General features: G+C 44.4%; 1 non-coding gene across 1 annotated transcript; it reads right to left on the minus strand.

The window, feature by feature from the left end:
- Positions 1 to 238: 238 nt before the first annotated feature.
- Positions 239 to 320, minus strand: TRNAS-AGA (transfer RNA serine (anticodon AGA)). The gene has a single exon. It is a non-coding gene; the product is annotated as a tRNA-Ser (tRNA).
- Between the last annotated feature and the right edge of the window lie 11866 nt (positions 321 to 12186).

Genomic DNA, 12186 nt, shown 5'->3' on the forward strand with positions numbered 1-12186 from the left:
GCTTCTTTTGCATTCGATCCGGCAGCCTAGAAAACAGATGCCAAGACGGACGAGAACTGAGCGCAGCGAGCACTGCGGTCGCGCGGTGNGGTGGGTTTTGGCAATTTTTAAAAAAGACCGCCGCACGACGGGAGCTCGGAGGCAGCGAAAGGGACGGAGCGGGGAACTGGTCCCCAGGCCCGCCCTGCAGGGGTGGGAAAGGCCATCGGGCGCCCTCCGGGGGCGCAGAAAAACACGCCGTAGTCGGCAGGACTCGAACCTGCGCGGGGACACCCCAACGGATTTCTAGCCCGTCGCCTTAACCACTCGGCCACGACTACCCACGGGCGGGAGCGCACCGACCCACTTCCGTGGGCCGCGGCGGCGACGCGCACGGTCCCTCTGGAGCTCCGTGGACGCCCTGCAGCCGGACCCCGGGCCCGGGAGCACCGGTGCCACCAGCAGTCCCAGGTGAGTCCAGCGACCCCGGCAGCTCCGGGTCGGCTGGGCGCACCCCTTCTGAGCTCAGTTCCCCGGCGCCAAACCCGCCCGTGCACGGTTCCCCGGTTCCCCCCGGCCTAGCAGTCTCCTACCCCCGACGCTCACGCTGCGGAGCCCACGCTCCTCCCGCGATGACCCCACACGAGGCGGGTTCCACGCGGGTTCCACGTAGGCTCCAGGTGGATTCCAGGCAGGTTCCAGGTGGGTTCTAGTTCCGTGTGGGTTCCATGCGGGTTCCAGGTGGATTCCAGGCGAGTTCCAGGTGGGTTCTAGGTGGGTTTCATGCGGGCTCCAGGTGAGTTCCAGGTGGGTTCCAGGCAGGTTCCACACAGGTTCCAGGGGGGTTCCAGGTGGGCTCTATGTGGATTTCACGCAGGTTCCAGTTCCAGGTAGGTTCTAGGTGGATTCCACGTGGGCACCAGGCAGGTTCCTGGCAGGTTCTAGGTGGGTTCCAGGTGGGTTTCATACGGGTTCCCTGCAGGCTCCAGGTGAGCTCCAGGTGGGTTCTAGGTGGATTCCACGTGGGCACCAGGTGGGTTCCAGGTGGGTTCCACACGGGCTCCAGGCATGATTCCAGGCGGGTTCCAGATAGCTTCTAGGTGGATTCCACGTAGGCTCCAGGTGTGTTCTATGTGGGTTCCCAGCAGGTTCCAGGTGAGTTCCATGCAGGCTCCAGGTGAGTTCCATATGGTTTCCATGCAGGTTATAGGTGGGTTCCAAGTGGGTCCTAGGTGGGTTCCACGTGGGCTCCAGGTGGGTCCCAGCTGTGTTCCAGTGGGTTCCAGGCGGGTTCCAGGTGGGTTTCAGGCGGGTTTCACGCAGGCTTCAGGTGAGTTCCATGCAGGTAGGTTCCAGGCAGGTCCAGGTGGGTTCTAGGTGAGTTTCACGTGAGCTCCAGGTGAGTTCCACACGGGTTCCAGGCAGGCTCCAGGTGGGTTCCAGGTGGGTTTATTTGGGTTCAATGTGGGTTCGAGGAGGGCTCCAGGTGGGTTCCAGGTGGGTTCCACGCCGGTTCCAGGCGGGTGGATTCCATGGGGGCTCCAGGTGTGTTTCTCGCAGGCTCCAGGTGAGTTCCACGTGAGTTCCATGTGAGTTCCAGGGGGGTTCTAGGTGGGTTCCACGTGGGCTCCAGGTGTCTTCCATACAGATTCCAGATGGGTTCCAAACAGGTTCCAGGTGTCTTCCATATGGGCTCCAGGTGGTTCCAGGCGGGTTCCTACAGGTAGGTTCTAGGTGGGTTCCACGTCGGCTCCAGGTGAGTTCCACGTGGGTTCCACGTCGGCTCCAGGTGGGTTTAGGTGGGTTCCACACAGATTCCAGGTGAGCTCCAGGTAGATTCCAGGTGAGTTCTAGGCAGGCCACAGGCGGGCTGCAGGCGGGGGACTGCTTTTGGCTTTGTGCCCCAGGTGGAGGGCGCTCACTGTATCGTATCCCCTCGCCAGCAGATTGCTAGGCTGTGTTGAAACTGGGCAGAGGCCGGGGCTATTTCTATCCAGATTTAATGAACGCCAGCACAGTCTGTTTTTCTTTTACATTTAGATCTTAGTTTCTCTGTCACGGTGTTCTCCCAAGTCTGGAAACGGATTTTGTCTATCCTGCTTAGAATATCTTAATCAAATTTTTATAAAGAGGAAGGACAAGGAGGGGAGGGAGGAGGACATGGATGCGGGTGGAGGAGGGGGGATTCAAGCCCGAAGACAGAAGGATCTATCCCGCCATCTACACAGCAAGAGGACCCAAGTGTGCATGGACGCAGCTGTAGCCATAGAATTGGTCGTCGTGGACCATGTGGCCACAGACTGTGGCTATCACTACGGTGACAGAAGAAGACAAGGGGACTCTTGAAGACAGCTAGACCTTCTACAACACCCCATCGAGGAGATGCCCCTCCATGTCACCGACCTCATGTGAGAGGGGCTGCCCTGCTCCCTTGCAGTAGCCAGGGGTTAGTGGTTGGGGGGACTGAATGGGAGCGGGGAGGGGAGGGGAGGGGAGGGAGATGGGGATGGACATCTTGCTAATCTTTGTGGTTTTTTTCTTTGAATAAATGTCCCTTTTGGAGGCAAAAATAAATAAGTAAACAGACAAGAGGAGGAGGGAGGAGAGCGGTGGAGGGGAGAGGGTGGGAGGGAGAGGAAGGGAGATTCGTCTCCCAACAGATAAAATCAGTCCTAGGAAGCCCCACAGTTGGATGGAGGGGAGTCTGCTCTGAAGGGAGTATTAGGGTGGGTTTGGGGTAAAAGAGTGGACTCTGTATTTAACTGAACAGTCTATTATTTGAACTACCTTTCCTATCAAACTGGACATCAGTCACATAATCATTCTTTAAAAATCATGTCAACTTACGACCAAGTGCAAATTTAAAGCAAAATGTAAGGTGTGATATAGATGTTGCCATAATTTGCTATACTTTTATTTGGTCCACACTTTTTTAACAAACCTGTAACATTTTAAGTAAATTCCTTTGGAACTCTAGTTTGAGGGAAGTCAAATACCTAAGGGGGAAAGAAAAGAATCATTTCATGTTTTCAAATACCTCAGCCAAAAAAAAAAAAAAAAAAAGGCTGCCAATTAATGTGAACTGAATTTAATAAAAATTTTTTTTTACTTAGAATAAAAGTAACAGATCCTTGACAGTTTCAGCCTTTTTAATTTTTCTTTCCATTAACATGAGTGATGGGGAAGCGTGGGGGGAGGGGCGGGGAGGGCAGAGCAGTGGATTCAGAGGAAAGAAATGAATGGGAGTTCACCTGCAGGAAACAAAACCATTTTACCCATTTTAGTCCCCAACTGGAAACAATCCAAAGTCTATCAACAAGAGAAAGGATAAATAATTGGCTTTCGGAGTAAGGAATGCTAGAGCAAGGAGGATAAATGAATTTCAACTGCACACAAATTGGAACAATCTCACATCATGTTAACGCGATACCAGACATAAAGGCACGCATCCCTCATGCTTGCACGTACACATAGTTCAAAACAGACAAAGCAGATTTCTGGTGTCAGAAATCGGGTGGTCGTTGAAGGTAGTTATGGCTGAGAAAGTCCGCGAGGATGACCTTCCAGAGGTGCTGAGAACGGTGGCTTCGCAGGCTGGGGTCCCGGGTACACAGGTGTGTTTACTTTGTGAAAATGTCTTGAGCTGGGTCACGACACGTCACGTATTCTTCCTCATCAGTACGTTGTATGATACGTCCATAAAGATTCACTTAAACCAAAGCCTCTCAAGCTATTCTAAGGAAAGGAGATGAATGGAGAATACAGAACCGTACACAATTTTGGGGAAGGGGGGGAGGGCGGCGCCAGCTCGAATCCAGCCCTGCGGAAACGGGCTCCCAGAGAGCCTGTGGTCGTCTCTACGGTCGAGAAAGCAGACATTTCAGATGCTGCCGCTGGAACGGCTGGCTTCAGGCATCCGGTGCCTGAACCGCAGTGCCAAACTCTGGAGGCTTCTGCAACACCAGTGTACCTTCCAGGGCAGTGGCTCCAAGTTCAGCATAAAAGCCATTTGTCATGACAGAAAGCAAGTCAGTCAGTGATTCGTGCCCCGGCCTCAGAGAGGAGAGGTGGCTGCCGCTGCAAGAGAGCTTTAATGCCACTCTGGCCCCCTGGAAAAANACCGGCTAATTCCAGTGAGCGGTAGGGGTGTCGGGGCTGTCCCTACTTGTCTGGCCCTGGCCCTGGCCTGATTTAGGGCAGGGAGATACTGGCTTGGTGTGTGAGCATTAGATAAAGGAGCTGGTTCAGCTCTGGATAGCAGTAGATGTAAAAAACTCGGGGGGTAATTTGGCCCTGTGATTAGTGGGTATCAAATAGACAAAAAGACTCTAAGAACACAGAACAGTCAGAGAGCAATTTACATTTCTTCAAAAATTTTTAAGCATTTATTTTTGAGAGAGAGCCAAAGCATGAGCATGAGCAGGAGAGGGGCAGAGAGAGAGGGAGACACAGAATCTGAAGCAGCTCCAGGCTCTGAGCTGCCAGCATGGAGCCCAATGTGGGGCTCGAACCCACAGGATGCGAGATCATGACCTGAGCTGAAGTCAGATGCTTAACTGAGCCACTCAAGAGCCCCTGCAATGACATTTGAGAGAGAGTTTGTCAACTCTACCAAAAGTCCTGTTTGACTATTTTATTTCAAATACGTTGAGTCTTTCAATCTATGAATACGGTATGTCCTTTTATTTAGATAATTTTTAAAATTGTCTGCACAGTGATTTGGAGCTACTAATGTAGCAATCCTGTACTCTTTAATTACATTTATTACTTATTTATTATTAGGTTATTCATAGTTTTCTTGCTATTGTAAATGAAATTGTAAAAAAATTGTCTTTTTTTTTTTGCCAGTGTGTATGAGTATAACATATATTTGAATATTGGGTTTTGTATCCAGCAAATTTGCTATTTTTACTTATTGATTCTAATAATTTGTAGATTTGGGGAGTTTTCCAAGCATCTAATTGTATCATCTGCAAACAATGACAGTCTTCTTTCTTCATTTCCAATCTTAGTATCTTTTCATTCTTTGTGGGTCTTCACTTATTTTATGAGCCACGATCCCCAACACAACGCTGACTAGCAGTGGGGACAGTGACGGTACCTCTTGGTCCCAGTATCTGGGAGAAAGTGTTAAATATTTACCATGATCAGGAGTCAGAAGGAGAATTTTGTATATATGCATCGTGGGATTAAGAAATCGCCTTTCTATTCCTAGACTGGTGAAAGTTTTTAATGAGTGGTGTTGAATTTTGTCAAATGCTAGGATCATTTGATTTTTTTTCCTCTTTCTTTTTGTGATATATTTAAAGTGATTTTTATATTAAACAAACGTCTTATTACTAAGACAAACATTACCTCTTTACTTTTAACTATTCTATCTTTACTGGATTACTGGTATTACTGGATCTGACTGCTATCATTTTATTTAGGAGTTTTATATCTGGAATGTTTTTTTAATGCTTTTTATTATTTCTGAGAGAGAGAGAGAGAGAGACAGCATGAGCAGGGGAGGGGCAGAGAGAGAGGGAGACACAGAAACGGAAGCAGGCTCCAGGCTCTGAGCTAGCCGTCAGCACAGAGCCCGATGCAGAGCTCAAACCCATGAACTGTGAGATCATGACCTGAGCCAAAGTTGGACACTTAACCAACTGAGCCACCCAGGAGCCCCAGGAAGGCTTCTTTCTTAAAGGCTCCAAATTCAAATTATTATCAGTAAGTGGTTTTGGTCTATTTTTGTTCTTGTTATTTATTCTATGTCTTCCATTCTTCAGTTCTTTTTAAAAAGTCGTATGTTTACATTGTTTGTCTTACAAAAAGCATATTGTTTTGGTTAAATTTTTCTTCCCATTAGGACCACCTGTCTTACCACTGAAATATTTAGTCTCTACTAACATTACAGACAAGTGTTCATTTAGTTGAGGTTTGCTTCCAATTCTTTCAGGTTTGCCATTTAGTTCTTTGTTCTCCCTCGCCTGCTCCCTTGACTCTTAAAATTGAGACGTGTTTATATTCTCCTGCTTCTTCTTCTGAATAAAGGATTTCAGCATAGATATCTTGCTCATCTTTTATTAGATTTACTGCTAGGCAGTTGACACTTTTTATGCTATTGAAATTGGAACTTTTTTTTTGAGAGAGAGAGAGAACATAAGCAGAAAGAAAGAAGGAGAGAGAGAATCCCAAGTAGGTTAAATGCCCAGCGCGGAGCCCTACATAGGGCTTGATCTCACGACTTGAGGTCATGACCTGAGCAGAAGTCAAGAGTGGGCTGCCTAACCGACTGAGTCACCCAGGGCCTCACCCTTGTCATGTCTTGTCATGCACATCTGCCAATGAGGCATTCTTCCTGCTTTTGTTCGAGTTAAACCACCCTTACTTTGCCTTAATTTTTCTTGTTTTCTAAACTTAGGTATAATTTACATACTGTAAAGAGCACAAATCTTAAAATTATATAGTTGATCAGCTTTCACTTGTACGTATACCTGTATGACAATCACCATGATCAAGATCCAGAATATTTTTCGCAGTATAAAAGGCTCTTAGTCTCATCCCAGTCAGCGTGGGCCCTCCCTCCAAGCACAAGCACTCCATCATCATGTATTTTGCTGTTTTGTACTTCTTATAAGTATGCACTCTTCTCTGTCTTTTTTGAGTGACATTGTATCTGTGAGGCTTGGCCATGTTACTGTGTTTATCAGTAGTTTTTTTTTTTTTTAATTTATTTTTGAGATAGAGAGAGAGACAGCGTGAGCAGGGGAGGGTCAGAGAGAGAGGCAGACACCGAATCTGAAACAGGCTCCAGGCTCTGAGCTGTCAGCACAGAGCCCGACGCAGGGCTTTAACCCACGAACCGTGAGACCATGACCTTAGCCGAAGTCGGACACTTAACCGACTGAGCCCCCCAGGTGCCCCTCAGTAGTTATTCTTTATAATGGCTGTATACTATTCCACATTTCCATTCTGCCACTGACAGTACACTTAGGTGGTTTAGTTTTTTTTTTAACTTTTTTTATGTCTTTATTTTATTTTGAGAGAGAGACAGAGACAGAGAGGAAGCAAGAGAGGGGCAGAGAGAGAGGTAGACACAGAATCTGAAGCAGACTCCAGGCTCTGAGCTGTCAGCACAGAGCCCGATGTGGGGCTTGAGCCCACAGGCGGGGCTGAGCCACCCAGGCGCCCCAGGTGGTTTAGATTTTAACTATCACAAATGACATTGTTATGAACATGTATGTACATGCTATTTATGTTGGTTATATGGTCAAGTAGTCATAAGGATATTATGTTTAGCTTTTGTAGGTATGGTGCAACAGTTTTTCCAAGTGGTTATACTAATTTATACTCCTACTAGCAATGTGAAATGCTCTTACCACCAGTTTTTATGGTTAGAGTTTTAAATTTTAGCCATTCTCATGGGTGTGTAGTGCTATCTAATTTTTTAGGTTTCGATTTGCATTCCTCTGAAGACTAATGGAGAGTGAGTGCCTTTTCCTATGCTTCTTGACCATTTTGAATCTGTTTAATAAAATATCTGCTAAGTCTATTGCCCATTTTCTTTTTTTTTTTTTTTAATGTTTATACATTTTTGAGAGACAGAGACAGAGCGTGAGCAGGGGAGGGGCAGAGAGAGAGGAAGACACAGAATCTGAAGCAGGTTCCAGACTCCGAGTTGTCAGCACAGAGCCTGATGCAGGGCTCAAAATTCTTGAACCGTGAGATCATGACCTGAGCAGAAGTCGGACACTTAACCGACTGATCCACCCAGGCGCCCCTGCTGCCCATTTTCAGATTGAGTTGTCTATTCTTATTGATTTGTAGAGGTTCTTCATATATACGGATATTAGTCATTGAATGGATGTGTGTATAATATACATATAGTCCCACATACCTCCTCCCATTCCAACGCTTCTATGTTTACTTTTTTTCATGACGTCTTTTGCAACAAATACATCCTTAAAGTGTCCAATTCATCACTTTCTTATTTTATGACTCAAATTGTCCCATTTGAGAAATCTTTCTCTAGCCCAAGTCCATGAAGATATTCTGCTCTGGTTTCTTCTAGAAACTGGCTTGTTTTTTCTTTCACATGAAGGTTTATTATGAAATAGTCTTGTTTATAATGCTTTTATAATGTGAAGTAGGAAGTCAAGATTTATTTAATTCTATCAAAAAGTTGTGTCGTGAAAAAGACCAATGTTGCTTGGCTAAATTGACCTAGGACCTATTTTGTAAACTGGCAGCATAATTATTCTAGGTTAGCATATCTTCTTCAATATTGACTTTTCAAGTTCCTTTGCATTAGAATCAGTTTCTACAAAATTACCTTCTGAGATTTTGATTTCATCGTTGATCAATTTAAGACGATTTGACATCTGAGCACTATTGAGTCACCCCATATGCAAACCTGGTACAGCACTCCTTAGGTCGTCTTTAATTCGTCCCAGTACTATTTTGGAGTTTTTGATGTAATCTTGCACACTTTTGTCAGACGTATTCCTAGGTAATGTTTCTAATGTGATTGAAATGGAATTTAGAAGATTTTTTATTTCCCTTGCTTCTTGCTAGATTATTTCACCTGTTTGATATTTTACACATAGACCACAAAGACAATAACCTTCTGAATAGTAACAAATAGTAAGTAACGAAATTCATTTAACTAATTCCAATAGTTTTTAGATTCTTCTCAGCTTTGTACATTCATAATCAAGTTATCTTCCAATAATGTTTTATTTCCCAGTATTAATATCAATTATTCTTTCCATGTTTTATTGCACTAGATTTTACTTCCAGCGCCATGTTGAGTAAAAGAAATAATATAGACATCTTGGTCATGTTCCCAAACTTGGGTTCGCTGTAGGTATTATTTTATAGTTTTAGTGAGACTAAAGAAATTCCCCTATATTTGGCACTTTTTGAGTTTTTATCATGAATTGATACTGAATTTTATCAAATGTTTTCTCTGTGTCTAATAAGATGACCATTTGGTTCTCACATTTATTTTATTCATGTGGTAAATTACATGTTTAAAATGTTAGGCCAATCTTGAATTTCTAGAATAAAGTCCATTTGGTCATGTTTTAGCTTTTTAAAAAAGTATGCTTGATTTGATTTGCTAATATCTTAGTTAATAGTTTTGAGCTTCACTTTTGTTTATAAGAGTTATTGAACCTGTAATACGCCGTGCTCATAATGTCTTTTCAGGTTCTGGATCACAGTTATATTGGCCTCATATGATGAGCTGAAAGATGTTCTTTTTCGATTCTTTAAAAGGATTTCTGTAGGCTTGATTTCATCTCTCTTTGCATAGAAGATTACAAATGAATCTGTCTATGCCTGGAGGTTTACATGGGTGACTTTTTAAATTGTGTACTCAATCTCTTTAATCGGAATAGGACAATAGAGATTTCCTATTGCTTTTTGTGTCAGTTGTTTTAAATTGTGTTTTTCAAGGAATGTATCCATTTCATTGAATGCTTCTCATATATTGACATAAAGATGTTTATGATACCTTTCTTGTTCTTTAAATATTTTTAGGATATATATGAATATCATCTGTTTCATTCCTACTGCTGGCATTGTGTGTTTTATCTTATTGTCTTTTTGATTCGTCTTGTTCAGAGTATATCTATTTTATCATTCTTTTCAAAGAAGGAGCTTTTTAAAAAATGTTTTTTTTAATGCTGTGTTTATTTCTGAGACAGAGAGAGGGAGAGAGAGAGCATGAGCAGGGCAGGGTCAAAGAGAGAGGGAGACGCAGAATCTGAAACAGGCTCCAGGCTCTGAGCTTACTGTCAGCACAGAGCCTGACGCATGGCTCGAACCCACAAACCGTGAGATCATGACCTGAGGCAAAGTCAGATGCTTAACTGCTTAATCAACTGAGCCACCCAGGGACCACCCCAAGAAGCAGCTTTTTTGCTCTGTTGATTTTCTCTGATATATGTCTGCTTTCCATTGATTGATTTTTGCACTTATTTTTATAGAGCCTTCTACTTTTTGCATTTAAATTTTACAGCTTCTTGAGCCATAAGATTAAAAAATTAAATCACTTATTTTCAACTTTTCTCTTGTTCTAATATATGCAGTGAAAAATAAAAATGTTAGGGGGGCTGGGTGGCTCAGTTAGTGAAGTGTTGGACTTCAGCTCAGGTCATGGTCTCACAGTTCATGAGTTTGAGCCCCACATTGGGCTCTGTGCCAACAGCTCAGAGCCTGGAGCCTGCTTCAGATTCTGTGTCTTCCTCACTCTCTGCCCCTCCCCTGATCACACTGTCTCTCTCCAAATAAATAGACATTAAAAATATATATATATAAATAAAAAGTTATAAAAATTTTCCTCTAAAGATGGCTCCAGCTACATCAGACAAATTAGGATATATTGTATTTCATTATTATCCAGCTCAGAAAAATTTTAATTTCCATTGTGTTTTCTTCTTTGGCCCATGGATTACAGAGATGTGTATTGCTTTCCTTGCAAACATTCCGAGTTTTTGGGTAGTCCTTCTGAAATACGTAAGATCGAGCCTTTGTTATAGTTGGTCTGTTAGTGTGTCTTATGCCAAAGACATAGCCTTTACTCCTTTTGTGTGGTTCTGAAGACTTGTCACTTACTGCTAAGGGGTAATGCTTCGGAAGTCTCACATGACAGCTAGCAGGGATAAGCAAGTTCCCTCCAACTGGGAGAGGCGTGAACTTTAACTTCGGTTTCCCCGGAAGTATACAGCTGCTGAATCTCCAGAGAACATTGTGAGCCTTCTAGCCGCTCTTCCCTGTAGGGTTCCAGAACATCTTTCTGCGTGTGTGCGACTGAGGGATTTGGCGATGACGTAAGAATTTATACGTAGAAATTTGAGCTCCTTCTCTGTGGTTCCCTCACTGCCGGAACTTTGTCCCTCAGGTTCTGTGTCTCCTCAGCCCAGCGCATCTACTTCTTTGCACCTGACGTCCATTCCAAAGCGCTGCAAACCAGCACGTGTCCTCAAGAGGAAGCCATTGTGCACCTCAGGTCATGTGTTCCTGCTCCCAAGGACGGGAGGAGGCCCTCGCGCCCTGCCCGCGGTGAAGGTCAGTGCCCTCATAGTTCTTATCCATGGGGGAGCGTATTTCCTCCATAGCAAAGGAGAGGGAAATGAGATTTAATGTTAGGTGAAGAGAAGGGGGCAGCCTCCTGTGCAAGAGTCGCTTCAGAAATGAACTCGTGGCTGACAGTGCTGCGCAGCAGGACTATCTTTTAAACTTGACTATAAAACTTCATGACAGATGTTAATAATTAATTTTAAAATAGTATTTCAGATTTAGTCTTTTATCTTGGAAGGGTGTCCCCTCTTTTATAAAACAATGCTGTGTGGGGACACTTGGGTGGCTCAGTCAGTAAAGCCTCAGACTCTTGATATCTACTCAGGCTGTGATCTCTTGGTCTGGGGTCAAGCTCTGTCTGCAGGGGGCTCTGCACTGACAGCAGGGAGCCTGCTTGGGGTTCTCTCCCTCTCCCTCTCTCTCTGCTCCTTCCCCACACGCTCTCAAAGTAAGTAAACTTAAAAAAATGTTATAAAAAATAAATCTTTTTAATAAACAACAACAATGCTTCATGATTCACATATACTGACTTTAACATTTACCCATTTGGCAATTGGCCCAAGTATTGAATGTGCTTCTAATTCTAACCTTAGTCATTATTATAAAAGAGCATAGTCTGATTCCAATTTGGTAACACCATCCCATGTTATGTGTTTTTGTTATTGTGGATTTTAGTACCATCTTGTTTTCATACCTTATATGTAGTCAATTATTTTTTTTTAATTTTTTTTAATGTTTTATTTATTTCTAGGAGAGAGAGACAGCGTGAGCAGGGGAGGGTCAGAGAGAGAGGGAGTCACAGACTGAAACAGGCTCCAGGCTCTGAGCTGGCAGTCAGCACAGAGCCCGACGCGGGGCTCGAACCCACGAACCGTGAGATCATGACCTAAGCGAAAGTCGGACGCTTAACCGACTAAGCCACCCAGGCGCCCCTATTTTTTTAAATGTTTTATTTACTTCTGAGAGAGAGAATGAGAGATAGCGTGAGTAGGGGAGGGTCAGAGAGAGAGGGAGACACAGAATCTGAAACAGGCTCTGTCAGCACAGAGCCCGACACAGGGCTTGAACCCACAAACTGCGAGATCACGACCTGATCCAAAGCTGGACGCCCAACCGACTGAGCCACCCAGGCCCCCT

Source organism: Crocuta crocuta, unplaced genomic scaffold, assembly GCF_008692635.1.
Source record: "Crocuta crocuta isolate KB4526 unplaced genomic scaffold, BGI_CrCroc_1.0 scaffold1097, whole genome shotgun sequence".
Taxonomy (NCBI): domain Eukaryota; kingdom Metazoa; phylum Chordata; class Mammalia; order Carnivora; family Hyaenidae; genus Crocuta; species Crocuta crocuta.